We start from the raw sequence: 16,450 nt of genomic DNA, 5'->3' as shown, positions 1-16,450 counted from the left end.
TTGTCGAAAAAAAACAAAACTGGAGCAGGGGGCATCTGCGAGCACTCTCTTAGAATTTGTGAGGCTCTGGGCTCAGTCCCTGTCACCAAAAAATAAATGAAGGAATAAGAATAGGCTGTGGAACTGATTTCCTCGGGCACCAAGAGGTGACTACAGGCATTGGATGGCATAGTGAGCAGAATAATAGCCATCAAAGACGTCCGTGTCCCCAGCTTCCAAACTGGTGAAAATGTCACCTTTCATAACCAGAGGAATCTTGGCTGATGAGATTCATTTAAGGATGTTGAAAGAGATCACCCCAGACAGTCTGGTGGGCTGACGTCATCAGGAAGACATTTATTAGTGAGAGAGGGGACAAGTCTGGTCAGAGCCAGAGTGAGAAAGGCTCCTCTAGGGGCCATGGCTGTTTTTAAAGAAGTTACAGTTCACCAGCTAAGAACATAGAAGCTTCTGGAAGATAGAAAAGGCAAGAATATGGATTCTTCCCTAAACCTTTCAGAAAAATACAGACTTGCCAGAAATTTGATATTAGCCATTTGAGGATTCTTTTTGGAATTCTGGCCAACCATAACACGATAATAAATTTAGCTAGGAACAGTGGCACATACCTTTCACCCCGGTATCCAAAGGCAGAGGCAGATGGATCTCTGTGATTTTGAGGGCAGCTTGATCAATACAGAGAGTTCCAGGCCAGCACACAAAGCATAGCAGAAATGAGAAAGATCATACCTCTCACCACAAAAAGTGAGAGCCTAATCGGAAAATTTCTGTCTTCCACATCTACTCTGTGCCACATGAATGCCTACACACATACACACACACTCATATACATGTAATAACACTTTTTTAACTTTAATAGTTTTTTTTTTGTTGTTTTTTTGAGATAGAGTTTCTCTGTTCAGCCCTGATTGTCCCGGAACTCGCTCTTTAGGCCAGGCTGGCCTCAGACTCACAGAGATCCGCCTGCCTCTGCCTCCTAAGTACTGGGATTCTAACCCAGTGTGCTAACCACTGCCCAGCCTAAAAAGAAAAAAAAAATATTGCTGTAGCATAGAAAAACTTTGAAATACTACACTAAGTAAAGCAAGCCAGACTCAAAGGACAGCATTACACATTCCAGGTGTGAGGGGTCAAACTCACAAAGCCACAAAGTGAACTTGGGTAACAAGACCTGAAGAGGAAAGAGTGGGTTGGGGAGGAGGCTCTGGCTTACTGTACAGAGCGTTACTGTTTGGGGCGACAAGGCTTCTAGAAATGGGCAGTGGTGGTGACTCCACCAGACTATGAATGTACTCCGTACCACTGAACTGCACAGGCCAGTGAGGGCTGCACATCCAGATCAGCCTGGGCCCTCCTCTAAGTGACTCAATATTGTATAAAACAGTGGGTTTTCAGGCTGTGTCTTGCCCCAGGAGACTCCTCTTACAAGCAGCTTTTGACTTCATTTTGAGTCAAGGAAGGATGGCTGAAGCCTGAGAGTGAGTGGATCCAGAGATCCCACCGTTGGTCAGGTACCACCGTCGAGCATGGACTGATAAATGACTTATTCCAGAGAGCAGAAAAGGAGTCATCATATAACATATTTATGAGCGTGATTGAGATGGGGGGGCACATTGGCACATTAAAATCATCAGAGAAGCCAGGTAGTGGTGGCACATGCCTTTAATCCCAGCACTCGAGTGGCAGAGGCAGGTGGATCTCTGATTTCAAGGCCAGCCTAGTCTACAGAACAAGTTCCAGGATAACCAGAGCTACACAGAGAAACCCTATCTTGAACCCCCTCCCCACCGGACCCCCTACATTAAAAAACATCAGAGAAACCAGGGCCAAGTAGTTACAGTTGGCCAGACTAAAATAAGGATGTACCTCTCTCACCTGGACCCCATAAAGTGATAGACATGGAACACTGCAATCACATGGCCCCACATCAACCTGTCATCTCATACCAGGTGTGTGCAGCAAGGACTCACAAGCAAAGGACTCTGCTAACTCTCCTGAAGCTCCATCTAGGCTTGGGCCCCTGCTGTTGATGAGGCCTAGTTGAAATGTCTGTCATCTACTAGTCTGTCCTTCCAGATCTGGACTTGAACCTGCTGTTTCCTGCCCTGGGCCAGATTTGGCCTTTTTCCTCACAGCTGAACTCTTCAGCTTTGCTCTCAAATCCTGACTCCAGCAACTCCAGCAGCAACAACCCCTCCCACCCCCAAACCCACTCCCACCTACCCGTCACTGGTTCATTCATTATCTTATTTATACAAACTCTCCCTCAGTGCACTGCTGAAACCTTTTGAATACAGCCTCTTTAACTTGTATTCATTCTGTAATCCATATAGTTGCATGCAGACATGCCCATACAGTAAATCCATAAACATGCATGTAGACATGCCCATATAGTAAATCCATATACACGCATGTAGACATGCCCATACAGGAAATCCATATACATGCTTATAGACATGCCCATACAGTAAATCCATATACATGCTTGTAGACATGCCGATGCAGTTACTGTGTATGTGTGATATATGATATGAGAGTTAATATTAGTAAGATTGGAATAAAAGAACTTGCATTCACCTCAGCCAGATGACCAAGACAGGTGAGGTCAGATGATAAACTGTTGTCATTGAAACAGCTAAGCCTTATGAATTCACTGCTTCTCAGCAAATTATCACGTTATGGAAAGGCACACACTTGTTCAACGATGTTTATGGGAATCTTGTTTCAAAAAACAAACAAATGCAAAAATTTGAAAGGAGCACACTAAGTAAAACAAGTATCTTCAGGTAGTCCCAGCTGCTCAGGATGCCGAGGCAGGAGGATCACTTGATCCCTGGAGTTTGAGACTAGCCTGGGCAACATCCATTAGAACTTATTTCTAAAAAAGAAGAAGAAGAAGAAGAAGAAGAAGAAGAAGAAGAAGAAGAAGAAGAAGAAGAAGAAGAAGAAGAAGAAGAAGAAGAAGAAAAAGAAGAAGAAGAAGAAGAGAGAAAAGAAGTAAATAAATTGCAAGGTCTGGGATGCAGCTCAGTGGTAAAACTCTTGCTTAGAATGAACAGGGTTCTGAGTTCAGAAAGAAAGTCTCATCAATGGATGTTGGGTTAAGCATGATGGCTGAGGCCCATGGGACATCTGGGAAAAGGGGCAGAAAGAACGTAAGAGCCGAAGGAAGCAGCTGGGAGAATGGTGTGGAACACTGACTTCCAGGTATGACATAGCTGTTTTACACTTGCATTTACAAAAGCCTCGGCTACCTGCACAAGATCACCACAAGACTGGGCCCGTCAACTCCCCTGTGATGGAAAAGGGAGGGGCTGATTCCCCCCAACTGCCCGAGGATTTATATGCAGGTAATTATTAATCAGGGAGGAAGAGACATTGTCTTCAGGTGTCTACACTCCTGTAAACAAACTCCCATCCACGTTCTTACAAATGACACTAATAAAACTCACTGGATCCCGCACACATGCGCACACACACAAGCCATGAGAGGAGGGAGACTGCTCGGGAAGAAGAGCGGAGTTTAGTAGAAGGAAGACCAGTAGGGAAAAGCAGAGGATGGAAGAAAGAAGTCATGCCAATGGACATGCCCACAGTCTACACACTAACCACTCAGCTGCCTTCCTTCTTCAGGAACACTGACTGCCAGGATGATTACTTGCTCCACCGTCTGGTCTGGAATTGACCACATAAGAGGAAAGTTAGGCAGATACTGATTTGTATGGATCATTCAATCAAGTAGCTGTCATCCTTCCTCTGGATGACAAGCCTTCAATCTTCCTTGATTTTTTTTTTCAACATTTGGGCTGGGAAAATGGCGCGGAGGTTGAGAGTTCACACTGAGAGTTCACGCTCCCCAGCCCCGGTGTCAGGCAGCTCACAACTGCCTGCAACCCCAGCTTTATGAGGGACCCCTACTTCTCGGCCTACATCGCTGGCCTTTGCGGGCACCTGCACTCATGTACACATTACACAGACACATAACTTGAAATAATAAAAATAAATCTTAAAAAAAAAACATGGTTTGTGCATGTGTGTGATATATGTGTGATACTTGTGTGGGTATTCGGGCTGCAGCTTGCACGCAGAGGTCAAAGCACAACCACGTGGAGTTACTTTTTCCCTTTTCCCTTTACGTGGGTTCTGAGGGCTTGTGTACAGCAAGTGCCTTCACTGGCTAAGCCATCGCCCATCCTAACTTAGTTTTTTATTTAAAAAATTATTTTATTAACCCGGCATGGTGGCGGTGGCGCACGCCTTTAATCCCAGTACTAGGGAGGCAGAGGTAGGTGGATCTCTGGGTTCAAGGCCGGCCTGACCTACAGAGCAAGTTCCCAGGACAGCCAGGGCTGCACAGAGAAATCCTATCTCAAAAAAAGAATTATTTTATTTTATTTTGTATGAGCGTGTGAGTGTTTTGTCTACATGTATGTGTACACCTTGTGCATGCCTGGTACCCATGGAGGCCAGAAGAGGCTGTCAGATCCCTGAGACTGGAGATAGAAACGGGGGGAGGGGGGGGGGCGGGGAGCGAAAGAAAAAATGAGAGAAACAGTGGTTCTCCGTGTGGGTGCTGGGGATCAAACCCAGGTCCTCTGGAAGAGCAGCCTGTGCTCTTAACTGCTGAGTCATATCTCTAGGCTTCTTTTTGTTGTTGTTTTTTCAACAATTGAACCCAGGGACTTGACCACATGCTCTAACGCTGAGCTATATCTTCAGCCCTATATTTTATTTAAAAGTTTGTATATGGTATTACTCTTTTTTTGTTTTGTAAACAGTAGTTTTATATAGTGTTATGATGCTATTCAACTAAAAAACCATCTTTAAAATATCAACAGTGGACAAATACATTCACAATGTAATTTAATTAGAAGACTCCAACAGAGTTTACAGGAGCCCTGAAAGAATTCACAGATGCTTACTACCTTAAAAGTAAGTTCTCAGCCATACCTGTTAGCACATGCCTGTAATCCCATCACTCTGGAGGCTGAGGCAAGATATTAAGTCTGGGCCAAACTAGACTATAAAGCAAGACCCTGTTTCAAAGAAAAAAAGAAGAGGAAGAGGTGGAAAAAGAAGTCAGTTTTCCAAAAAATTAATCTATTGATTGGTTGTATTTTCAACCAAAAATGCCTTCAAGATCCTCCTACCTCCAACGAAGAACAATCATAGGAGACTAGCCAATCTGATTTGATGCAGTCCTCTAAAGTTTTGCTCAAAGCAGGATGGATATCCCAAGGAACATAATAGAGCACTCAGAAACAGATGGCTACGTTTATAGAAACCTGGTCTAAGATGAAATGACACCACAAATCAATAGGGACAGGCCGTGTGATTTCATTGATGGTATCAGGAGCAGAATGAAGCATGATCCCTATCACCTCGTGCTGTGCACTTTTATTTCCTCAAATAAATTTCACTGAAACATTGCCCCACTCCCACCCCTCCGAAAACAGTGGAGAGGTCAGGCCTTTAAGAGATTATCAGTTCCTCAGGGTTCCTCCCTGCGAATGGGTTAAGACAATTATAAAACAAGCCTCACGCAGTGTTTGGTCTGTTTTGGTCATTTGTTGTCCACTGTGAGAGGATGCACTATTCAGAATGCCTTCTTGGAAGCAGACGGGTCTGCACTAGATACCAAATCGACTGGATTCTTGATCTTGTACTTCGCAGCTTCTAGAACAGAGAGAAGTAAGTTTCTATTATTTATAAATGATTCAGCCTAAAGGATTTTGTTACAGAATTACAAAAGGACTGAGAGACCTTCATTATTCTGCACAACAGGGGAATGAAATGTGTGCATCTGAAAGATGAAAGAAAACAGACGAGGTAGGAAAACCACTAGAAAAATAGTCAAGGGCCATCGGTTTGTAATTCCTACATAGAAACATGCAAGTAACTGGCACACATGAGTTCACACCAGTTCAAGTTCGCTGGTAATTGGTGAAAAGGAAAATAACAAGGACATACCATTTTATACCAACTGAAGGGACAAAAGTAAGAGGGTTGGAAAATAGGGAGTGGAGAGAAATGGATGTCCTTTTGCCTCACTATGGGAGTGCAAATAGCTGGTGCAGTGGGTTGGACCCTTCACTTGTGGGTCCACAACCAGCAGTCCAGGCATCAAGACCAAGAGCTTCTGGAAAATAACCATTGGGGAGCCCCAGAAACCTCCTGCAGAAGCCTGATGAGTATTTGTGAAAACATACACATAAAGCCATACTCATTTTGAATGTTTTTGTTGTTGGTGGTGGTGGGTCTTGTTTGTTTGGTTGGTTTGATTTGATTTTTCGAGACAGGGTTTCTCTGTGTAGCCCTGGCTGTCCTAGAACTAGCTCTGTAGACCAGGCTGGCCTCAGACTCATAGAGATCTGCCTGCCTCTGCCTCCTGAGTGCTGGGATCAAAGGTGTGCACCAATACCACCCAGCAATTTTTAATGTTTTTGCAGAGCTGTTAAAAATTTTAAAACTGGTACAAATAATTTTGGAAAAATCTCTGGAAGTATTAGGGAAAGTCAAGGGAAGAGAGATCTAACAACAGGGAACCAGAACCTTTCTGGGCTCAAGGTCACATGCATGTGATTGATCCTAGTACTCTAGGCAAATGATTGAAGCAAGTTCAAGGCCTGCCTGGGTTACATAGTGAGTTCCAGGGCAGCCAGAATTACAGAGCAAGACTGTCTCAAAGAAACAAAACAGCAAAGTCAAGGTTGCAGCTCAGTTGGTAGGGTGCATGCCTAGCATGCACGAAGCCCAGAGCTCAGTCCCTAATATTGCATACACCGGGCTACACAGCACATGTCTTTAATACCAGCACATGAGAAGTAGAGGTAAAAGGATCAGAAGTTCATGGTCAGGCTGGAGGGATAACTCAGCCCTCAAAGGCTAGGCTCACTACCAAAAATATAAGAGTTCGGTTCCCAGCACTTACAGCTGTCCCTCCAGCTATTAACAAAAGCAAAAAAGTTCATGGTCAGGGAGAGGTGGTTTTCTTCAGCAGCCACCATGAGGTGCCAATGTTCTTGTAAATCCCCCTCACCCATGCTTCTTTCTGCAGATAATCCATGATAGAATTCAGAGATGGCTCAGTGGGTACAAGTGCTTACTGCTCAAGCCTGACGACCTGAGTTTGATTCCCTAGAACCCACAATGGAATGTTACTCCCAAGGCTGTCCTCTAATCATAGACCTGCTGTGGCACAAGTGTGCTTCCCCAACCCCCACATACAAAAAAAAGATTTAAGTCGGGCAAACGCACTCAGGAGGCAGAGGTAGGCAGATCTCTTGAGTTTGAGGCCAGCCTGGTCTACAGAGTGAGTTCCAGGACAGCGAGGGCTACACAGAGAAATTCTGTCTCAAGGCGTGTGGGGGTTGGGGGGGGCGGGGGATGGGGGGGGACCTGGGGGGTGGGGGGGGGACGGGGACTGGGACGACAATGACAAGAAAAAAAATGCCAATCAACCAAATAAGTAAATATTTAAAAGTACAAGAGGGACTAATTGGGAAGGTAAGGGAATCAGTGGGAATGGCAAGAGTCAAGAGAGGGCAAGGGGATTAACATGATCAAAATGCATTACACACACACACAAAAGACTGTGCAGTGGTGGCGCACACCTTTCATCTCAGCACTTGGGAGGCAGAGGCAGGCAGATCTCTGTGAGTTCGAGGTCAGCCTGGTTTATAGAGTGAAATCTAGGACAGGCACCAAAGCCACACGAAGAAACCCTGTCTCGAAAAACCAAAAAAAAGAGTCTATTTTATGTGTATGTGTGTGTGCCTGAGTGTATGTGCACCACATGTGTGCAAGTGCCCTCAGATGCCAGAAGAGGGCGTCTGATCCCCTGGAGCTAGAGTTACAGTTGTGAGTCACTGTAGTTGCTGGGAACTGAATCCAGGTTCTCTGTGAGAGCAGTAGTGCTTTTTTTTTTTTTCCTGTTTTTTTTTTTTTTTTTTTTGAGACAGGGTTTCTTCGTGTAGTTTTGGTGCCTGTCCTAGATCTTGTTCTGTAGACCAGGCTGGCCTGGAACTCACAGAGATTCATCCATCTCTGCCTCCCGAGCACTATGATTAAAGGTGTGCACCATCACCACTGCCCAACCAGTAAGTGTTCTTAAAAATGGCTGAGCCATTTTTCTAGCCTCAAGGGACTTTTTTTAAAAAATGAAATTCCCAGCCTGGAGCAATATCTCAGTGGTAGCACACTTGTCCAAATGCAATAGGCTATGGATTTGATACTTATCATTACAAATACTAAAATGATATCCCATTTTGTCATATCAGATTAGCATAACACTTATTTAAGACAATGTTTATTTTTCCTGAGCATAATTTGGAGTCTTGATTCACAGGGTTTCTCTGTGTAGGTTTGCGCCTTTCCTGGAGCTCACTCTGTAGCCCAGGCTGGCCTCAAACTCACAGAGATCTGCCTGGCTCTGCCTCCCGAGTGCTGAGATCAAAGGCGCGCACCACCACTGCCCGGCTCACATACTTCTTTCTTGCACATAATTCATTCCCATCAGCAGCCCTTCATCAACAAGCCACTACCAGATTAGCACATAGGAAGAAGTGGGTTAGGCTGACTGGACAAAGGACAAACAGCTTACCGAAGGGAGCCAGGCACCAAGGCTGAACTACAGCAGCACCACAGCTGCAAAGATGAGGCAGCGTTTTTCCCATCCTTATCCTCAGTTTGGCTTTCCCACCTAACTTCCTGTCCAGCTACTGGCCTGTCAGCATTTTATTAACCAATGAAATTAATACATATTCATAGTATAGAAAAGGATGGCTCCACAGCATATGTATGTGCATGTGTTTGTGTGCATGTGTACCTGTATGCGGTGTACATGAGGAGTCAGAGGACAGCTTTGTGTAATTGGTTCTCTCCTTCAATCTTTTCATGCATTCCAGGGATCTAACTCAGGTTGCAAGGTGTCCTAATTTGCTCTCTACTGTTGTGCTAAGCACCATTGCCAAAAACAACTTGGGAAGGAAAGGGTTTATTTGGCTTACACGTTCACGTCACAGTCCTTCAACAAGGGAAGCCGGGTAGGAGCTCAGTCAGGGCAGGATCAGAAGCCATAGAACAGTGCTGCTTCCTGGCTTGCTCCAAATGGCCTGCTCAGTTTGTCTACAGCCTAGGACCACCTTCCCAGTGGTCTGGGCCCTCCCACACCAACCATTAATCAAGAAAATGTCCCCACAGACTTGCCTATGGACACTCATGAAGGCATCGTCTCAATTAAAGGTCCCTCAGCTGGGCGGTGGTGGCGCACGCCTTTAATCCCAGCACTTGGGAGGCAGAGCCAGGTGGATCATTGTGAGTTCGAGGCCAGCCTGGACTACCAAGTGAGTTCCAGGAAAGGCGCAAAGCTACACAGAGAAACCCTATCTCGAAAAAAACAAAAACAACAACAAAAACAATTAAAGGTCCCTCTTCCCAAATGACTCTGGTTTGTGTCAAGTTGTCGAAAAACAGAACAACAAATAAAAATAAAATGAAACCTGGTACACAAGGCTTGTATAGCACGTGCCTCATTGGCTGACCCAATTTGCTGACCCCAAAGCTAACGTCCTTTGAATAGTATATAGTCACACTAAGCATTTAAGAACACCATGTTAAATCTGGCATGGTGGCCCATGCCTTTAATACCTGCACTGGGAAGGAAAAAGCAGGTGGATGTCATTGAGTTCAAGACCAGTCTGGTCTGCATAAGGAGTTCCAGGACAGTCAGAGCTACATAGACTGTGTTTCAAAAATAAACTGTAGCTAGAGTTTTCCTGCCTTGCCCACAGTCAAGACAAATCTTTGTCACCCGCCAGTCCCACAGCCGCTCAGACCCGACAAAGTAAACACAGAGACTTATATTGCTTACAAACTGTATGGCCGTGGTAGGCTTCTTGCTAACTGTTCTTATAGCTTAAATTAATCCATTTCCATAAATGTATACCTTGCCACGTGGCTTGTGGCTTACTGGCATCTTCACATGCTGCTTGTCATGGCGGCGGCTGGCAGTGTCTCCTTCTGCCTTCCTGTTCTCTCCATTCTCCTCTCTGTTAGTCCTGCCTATACTTCCTGCCTGGCCACTGGCCAATCAGTGTTTTATTTATTGACCAATCAGAGCAATTTGACATACAGACCATCCCACAGCAATAAACAAACAAAACAACAACAAAAATAAAACTATGTCATCTTATAAGAACATGAAATTGCCAGGTGGTGGTGGTGGCGGCGGCGGCGGCGGCGGCGCACGCCTTTAAGCTCAGCACTCGGGAGGCAAAAGTAGGTGGATCTTTGTGAGTTCGAGGCCAGCCTGGTCTACAGAGCGAGACCCAGGAAAGGCGCAAAGCTACACAGAGAAACCCTGTCTCAACCAAAAAAAAAAAAAAAAAAAAGAACATGAAATTCAAAGTAAGATTTATTTTTATATATGTATGTGTGTATGTGAGTCTGTGCGTGTGTGTGCGCGTGCCTGCAGAGGCCAGAAGAGCTGGATTATGGAACGATGTGGGTTCTGAGATGATTAGTGAGCACTAGTAACTGCTAAGCCATCTCTCTAGACCTCAAACATGTTTAACAGAGGAAGAACCATCAAACCTAATTATTTTTGTAAAAGTCGTTTATTTAGAAATGTTTATGCAGAGTAAAATTCTCCTTTGAAGTGTTTTGTCCCTGAATCTTGCCCAGAATACGCAATTGTGTGAGTCCCACCACAATCAAGATATAGGACAGTTCCATCTTTCCCGTCCCCTGTGTGTCTGTGTGCTCAATCCCTTATTCTTCTGAAGCCCCTGGCAACTACTGACCTCATTTCTGTCCCTACAATTTTGATTTTTAAAGAATCTTGTATACACTAGGTATTGTGGCACATTCCTGTAATCTTAGTAGTTTGGAAGGTAAAAATATAATGATAAAAGAGTTTTAAACCAGCCTGGACTACATACTAAGCTTAAGGGCAGCCTAGGCTACATAGGGAGATCCTGCCATAAAACAAAATGAAATGAGAAAATCATAGAAAAGAATCTTAATGGACCTGGCTTCTTTTGTTAACACAAAAATTTTAAGATTGATTGATGTAGGTTGGGTGTGTGTATATGAGGGGGATGTCTAGGGACTCTGTGTGTGTGGAGGGGGGTTGTCTGGGACATAGCTTAGTTGGTTAGAGTACATGTATAGTATGCACAAAGATCTGGGTTCCATCCTCAGTACCCCATAAGCCATTTGATGGATAACATCTGTGATCTCAGCACTTGAGAGGTGGAGGCAGAAGGATCAGAATTCAAAGTCATCCTCAGCAATACAGCTAGTTCAAACCAGCTTAGGTACATTCGATGGGGTGGGTGGGGGGTGGGGGGTGGGTGAGGGGTGAGATGGCTCAGTAGATGAAGGTGCTTGGTGTCTGAAGACCAGAGTTTGACTCCCGGAACCCACATGATGGAAGGAAAGAACTGTCTTCTGCAAGTTGTCCTCTGACCTCCACACTCACACTGTAGCACCTGACACCTTCCCTGCTCTATAAAACAACTAAATAATAAACACATAAAGAGTCATTCAGGGAAGTCAGGTATGATGGCATATACCTGTAACTCCAGCACTTGGGAAGCCAAGGCAGGAAGATTAGCATGATTTCAAGGTTAGTCTGGGCTATATAGTACCAGATCTGCCCAGACTCATAAAGCCAAAAACCTTAATGTGATGGCACACACCTGTAATCCAAGCACTGAGGAAGCAGATGCAGGAAGATCAGGAGTTCAAGGTCATCCTTTGCTACATGGTAAGCTCAAACTCTGTCCAGATCACATGAGTCTCAAACATCCAAGTGATGGAGACTCATTCAGGACTGAGTGTGGTGCCTTGTACTAGAACAGTCTCATTGCACACAAAGGCCCCGGGGTTAACCTCCAGCACCACAAACACACATATAAAAAAATTCTCTCAGTGTGATGTAGTGATCACTTGTTTCTCTTCATTGGGATAAGATTCCATCGTATGGCTGGATCACATGTGTTCATCCATTTACCAACCGACAGATATTTGGTATATTTGGCGACTATGAGTAAAGTTAGCATAAATGATTGCATCAAATTCTTTCTGCAAAAGGTTTAAGTGGGAAAGGGGACAGAAGGATAGGTGGGCTAACCAGAAATAAGGATATATGAAAAGCCTATGGAAACCTGCTAGTCTATAAGCTAATTGAAAACTATATTTTTTTAATTTTGTTTTTGCTGGGCAGTGATGGTGCTTGCCTTTAATCCTAGCACTCGGGAGACGTAGGTAGGTGGATCTCCGTGAGTTTGATGCCAACCTAGTCTACAGAGCTAGTTCCAGGACAGCTAGGGCTATTAGTCAGAGAAACTCTGTCTTGAAAAAAAAAAAAAGCTATAATTTTTTTTCAGAGGAGTTAAAAATAGATGTATCCTTCCTAGGTGGACAGTGCTGCTCCCAAGAGACTTGGATTATTAAACTAAAATAGCCAAAAGGGATATCTCTCTACAAGTTGGTCTGGGAGGCTCCAGAGTCCCCCAAGACAACAAAAGCTGTTGTCATCACTCTTGGTTGCCCACCAGAACTAAATTATAAACTCGTTGCTGAGGACACAATATAACGTTGGTTGCAGGGCACAGAGATATCGAGCTGGAATTGACCTGAAAACCCTTTCTCTGCTGGCCAGCTTTCATAGTGCCAGAAGGTGCTATGTGGAGTGCTGAGGAAGACATCCTTGGCTACATAATGAGTTTGAGACCAGCCTGGGCTATCTAACACCTTGTCTCTAAAACCAAAAAAGGTCAACAAAAGTGGCTCGACAGGTAAAGGCACTCAGTACATAGCCTGAAGACCTGAACTGGATCTTCCACATAAAAGGTGGAAAGAAAGAACCAACTTTGTGAAGTTACCCTCTGATCTCTTCATGTGCATGGTGGTACTGTGCCCCCCCCCAGGTACCACATCATTCACACACAAAATAATAATAAATCACATTTTTGAAGATTAAAAATTTTTTTATATGATCAGTTCTGGTGGTGCACATCTTTGATCCCAGCACTTGGGAGGCAGAGGCAGGTGGATCTCTGTGAGTTCGAGGCCAGCCTGGTCTACAAAGCGAGATCCAGGATAGGCACCAAAGCAACACAGAGAAACCCTGTCTCAAGAAACAAAAACAAAAAAAAGAAAAGAGAAAAAAATTATTAAATATTCCAGATATCTATCCCAGGCTGGCCTTTAACTTGTGCTAATCTTTCGGTCTCAGTTTCTTGAGTATTCGGATTACAGGTATATACCACAACATCCAAACCCTTTCCTGCACTTAGTTTATGTATATTGGCGCTCTCCCTGCACATGTGGCTGTGCTCTACACCTCGTTTGTGCTCGATACCTATGAAAGCCAGAAGAGGTCATCTGGAACTGGAGCTACCGATGGTTGTGAGCCTCCATGTGGGTGCTGGGAATCAAACCTGGGTCCTCTGGAAGAGCAGCCAGTGCTCTTAACCACTGAGTCATTTCCAGACCTGCTCTTCCTTCCTTCCTTCCTTCCTTCCTTCCTTCCTTCCTTCCTTCCTTCCTTCCTTCCTTCCTTCCTTCCTTCCTTCCTTTTTTTAATACAATAAAACATAAGGAGTTGGTGAGATGGCTCAGCAGATAAAGGTTCTTGCCACCATGTCTAATGACCTGAATTCAATCCCTCAGGACCCCACATGATAGAAGGAATGTTGATAACATTCACATTTCAGACTGTTTTACCTTTGAATGAAAAAAAATATCCCTATCTGCTGCCAAGTGCTATTTTATCAATTACACGTTGTCCATAAAATTAGCTTTCTGATAGGTTTCCAAGGACTTTTCTGAAGCTGTCCACAAGAAAGCCTGACTCTGCTGAAAGCAGAACCAGAGCTGTAGCTTCGCGCTCCTCCCTTTCCCCAGAGTCTCTGTTTCTCTGCCTTGTTCCTGCCTCTGCCATTAGCTGGTGAGCAGAATAAATGATGTGCAGCGCTGGGCGGGACAATGGGGCTGATTCATGGCTTGAGAAAACAGGGAACTGTCGCTAAGCAAACACTGGCCTTACTTTTTGCTGGGGATACTGCAATGTTAAGCTGAAAGCATCTTGTTTGGATTCTTCCAACCACTGGGTAAGCATCTAAATGAGAAAGGCAATATGGGCCTCCGGGGTCCCCTGGGGAGCTTCAAACAGTCCTGAGATACCCTGACAAAGCTTATGATCTTTGTAAGTAAGCAGAGAGAGTTTGTTCAAACAGCTGTTAATTTCATTAAGAAGCCTCATTTTAAGGTCCCAGAACAGGCATTTCTTTTTATGCCAGGATTATCTCCGGCTTTTATGTTTGCATCCACTCTGGCTGGCTTAGCTTGTGTGTATGGGTTAAGCTTTGGTGCTTTGGTAGGGCTTCCACAAGAATGCACCTTTCCAATAGACCAGTCTCCCCACCCCCACATTTCACCTTCTGCCTACGGATAACTAATTGTTCGCTCCCTGTTGGGTGAAACCAGCCTATACTTAACTTCCTTGCCGTGTTATGTTGTAGATGATATGTACAGAATACCCCTGTGCATAAACAGAAAAGAGGTATGATTTTTTTCCCTGTGTGGAAGAGTGGTTTGAGGCCTGAACTCTTACACCCTCAATAGTCCTGCAGGGGAAGGAAATGTGTTACTGTCTCTTCCATATTCCTGGTGCCTGACAGTATTTACAGTCTACGGTAGTATCCCTCTTCCCTCGTCCTCCATTTCCTCTCTTCTATCCTTCCTCTCTTCCCCTCCCCCCCCCCTTTTTTTTTTGTGGTGCTGTGGATTGAATTTAGGCCCTCACACACACTAGTCAAGTACTCTAACACCAAGCTACATCCCAAGCCAGCCTATCTAAGTTGGGATATTTTTCTTTTCTTTATTAAATTTTTTATTCATTTTACATACCAATAACAGATCCCCCTCTTCCCTCCTCCCTCCCCTCCAGTCTCCCCTCCCCCCCACCCCCCATTCCCTCCTACAATAAGGTAAGGCCTGGTACCTCATTCAGAGAGGCAGGTCCAAGCCCCTCCCCCTGCCTCGAGGCTGTGCTAGGTGTCCCATCTGAGGTAGTGGGCTCCAAAAAGCCCCCTCATGCACCAGGGATGAATCCTGATCCTACTGCCAGGGGGCCCCTTAAACAGATCAAGCTACACAACTGTCTAGCTTATGCAGAGGGCCTAGTCTAGTCCCATGGAGGCTCCACAGCTGTTGGTCTAAATTTCATGAGTTCCCACTAGTTTGGTTTGGTTGTCTCTGTAGGTTTCCCCATCATAATCTTGATGACCCTAGCTCATAGAATCCCTCTTCTCTTTGACTAGACTCCTGGAGCTCGGCCTGGTGTTTGGCTGTGGATCTCTACATCTGCTTCCATCACTAACAGGATATTTTTCTTTATTGAATTCTATTAAAGCCTTTTTTTGTTACTGAGAAGGATAGCCTTATAATAGTTTTGTTGTTTATTTTTAGTTCAGTTAGTATGATGAAATTATATCAATACATTTTTACATGTTGAGCAATCCCAACATTCCTACTTCATTATAATCATTCATTATAACATTATTGGAATATATTAAATTTAGTATACTAATATGTTACTAGCACATTTGTATTAATAAAAACATATAGCTTAAGGTCAAGAGTGTAGGTAGCTCCTTCGTGGAGTGCTTGACTAGCATGTAGAATCAGCACCCCCCCCCCCTCTCTATACACACACACACACACACACACACACATATATATATATATACTTTTTTAATAATTTTAAATTGTACAGCTCAATGTCTTCTTTTATTATGTTTTTATATTTATTTTATTTTTAGGTGTGTGTGTGTGTGTGTGTGTGTGTGTGTGTGTGTGAAGTAGTAAGTGCTCTTAACCTCTGAGCTATCTTTAAAAGTATTCTACATTTTTATTAGATTTATTTGTTTGTGTGTGTACACAATTTCTATTACATTGTTATTGATTGATCTTGTGTACCTATGTGTGTGTTGTGTGTGTGCCCCCATATGCCAGGACTCCAGCGAGGCGGTCACATGACAACTCTCCAAAGTTGGTTGCCCTCTTCTACTATATGGGTTCCAAGTCATCTGTGTCCATTGGTAACAAGAGTCTTCACCACTGAGCCATGTCACCAGCCCCAGTTTAGTAGCTGTTTAACATTCTCATTGCTGTGTACTAGGTCTCCAAAACTTTTTCAACTTTCAAAACCTAAACTCCATACTCATTAAAATAACTCCCCTACCATCCCTCATATGACAATTTGACTTTCTGATTCTGTGAGTTAGTTAAATTATTTAATTACTATAAATATTACCTTTGATATGTTATCATTATATCACTATCATATCTCACTATATTATCTGGCCTGGAGCTCTTTGTGTAGACCAGGCTGGCCTCAGACTTACAGAGATCTGTCTGCCAAGTGCTGGATTCAAAG

The sequence above is a fragment of the Peromyscus maniculatus genome, chromosome 8 (genome assembly GCF_049852395.1).
Source record: "Peromyscus maniculatus bairdii isolate BWxNUB_F1_BW_parent chromosome 8, HU_Pman_BW_mat_3.1, whole genome shotgun sequence".
Classification (NCBI taxonomy): Eukaryota; Metazoa; Chordata; class Mammalia; order Rodentia; family Cricetidae; genus Peromyscus; species Peromyscus maniculatus.
Note: the sequence above shows the minus strand (reverse complement) of the source record.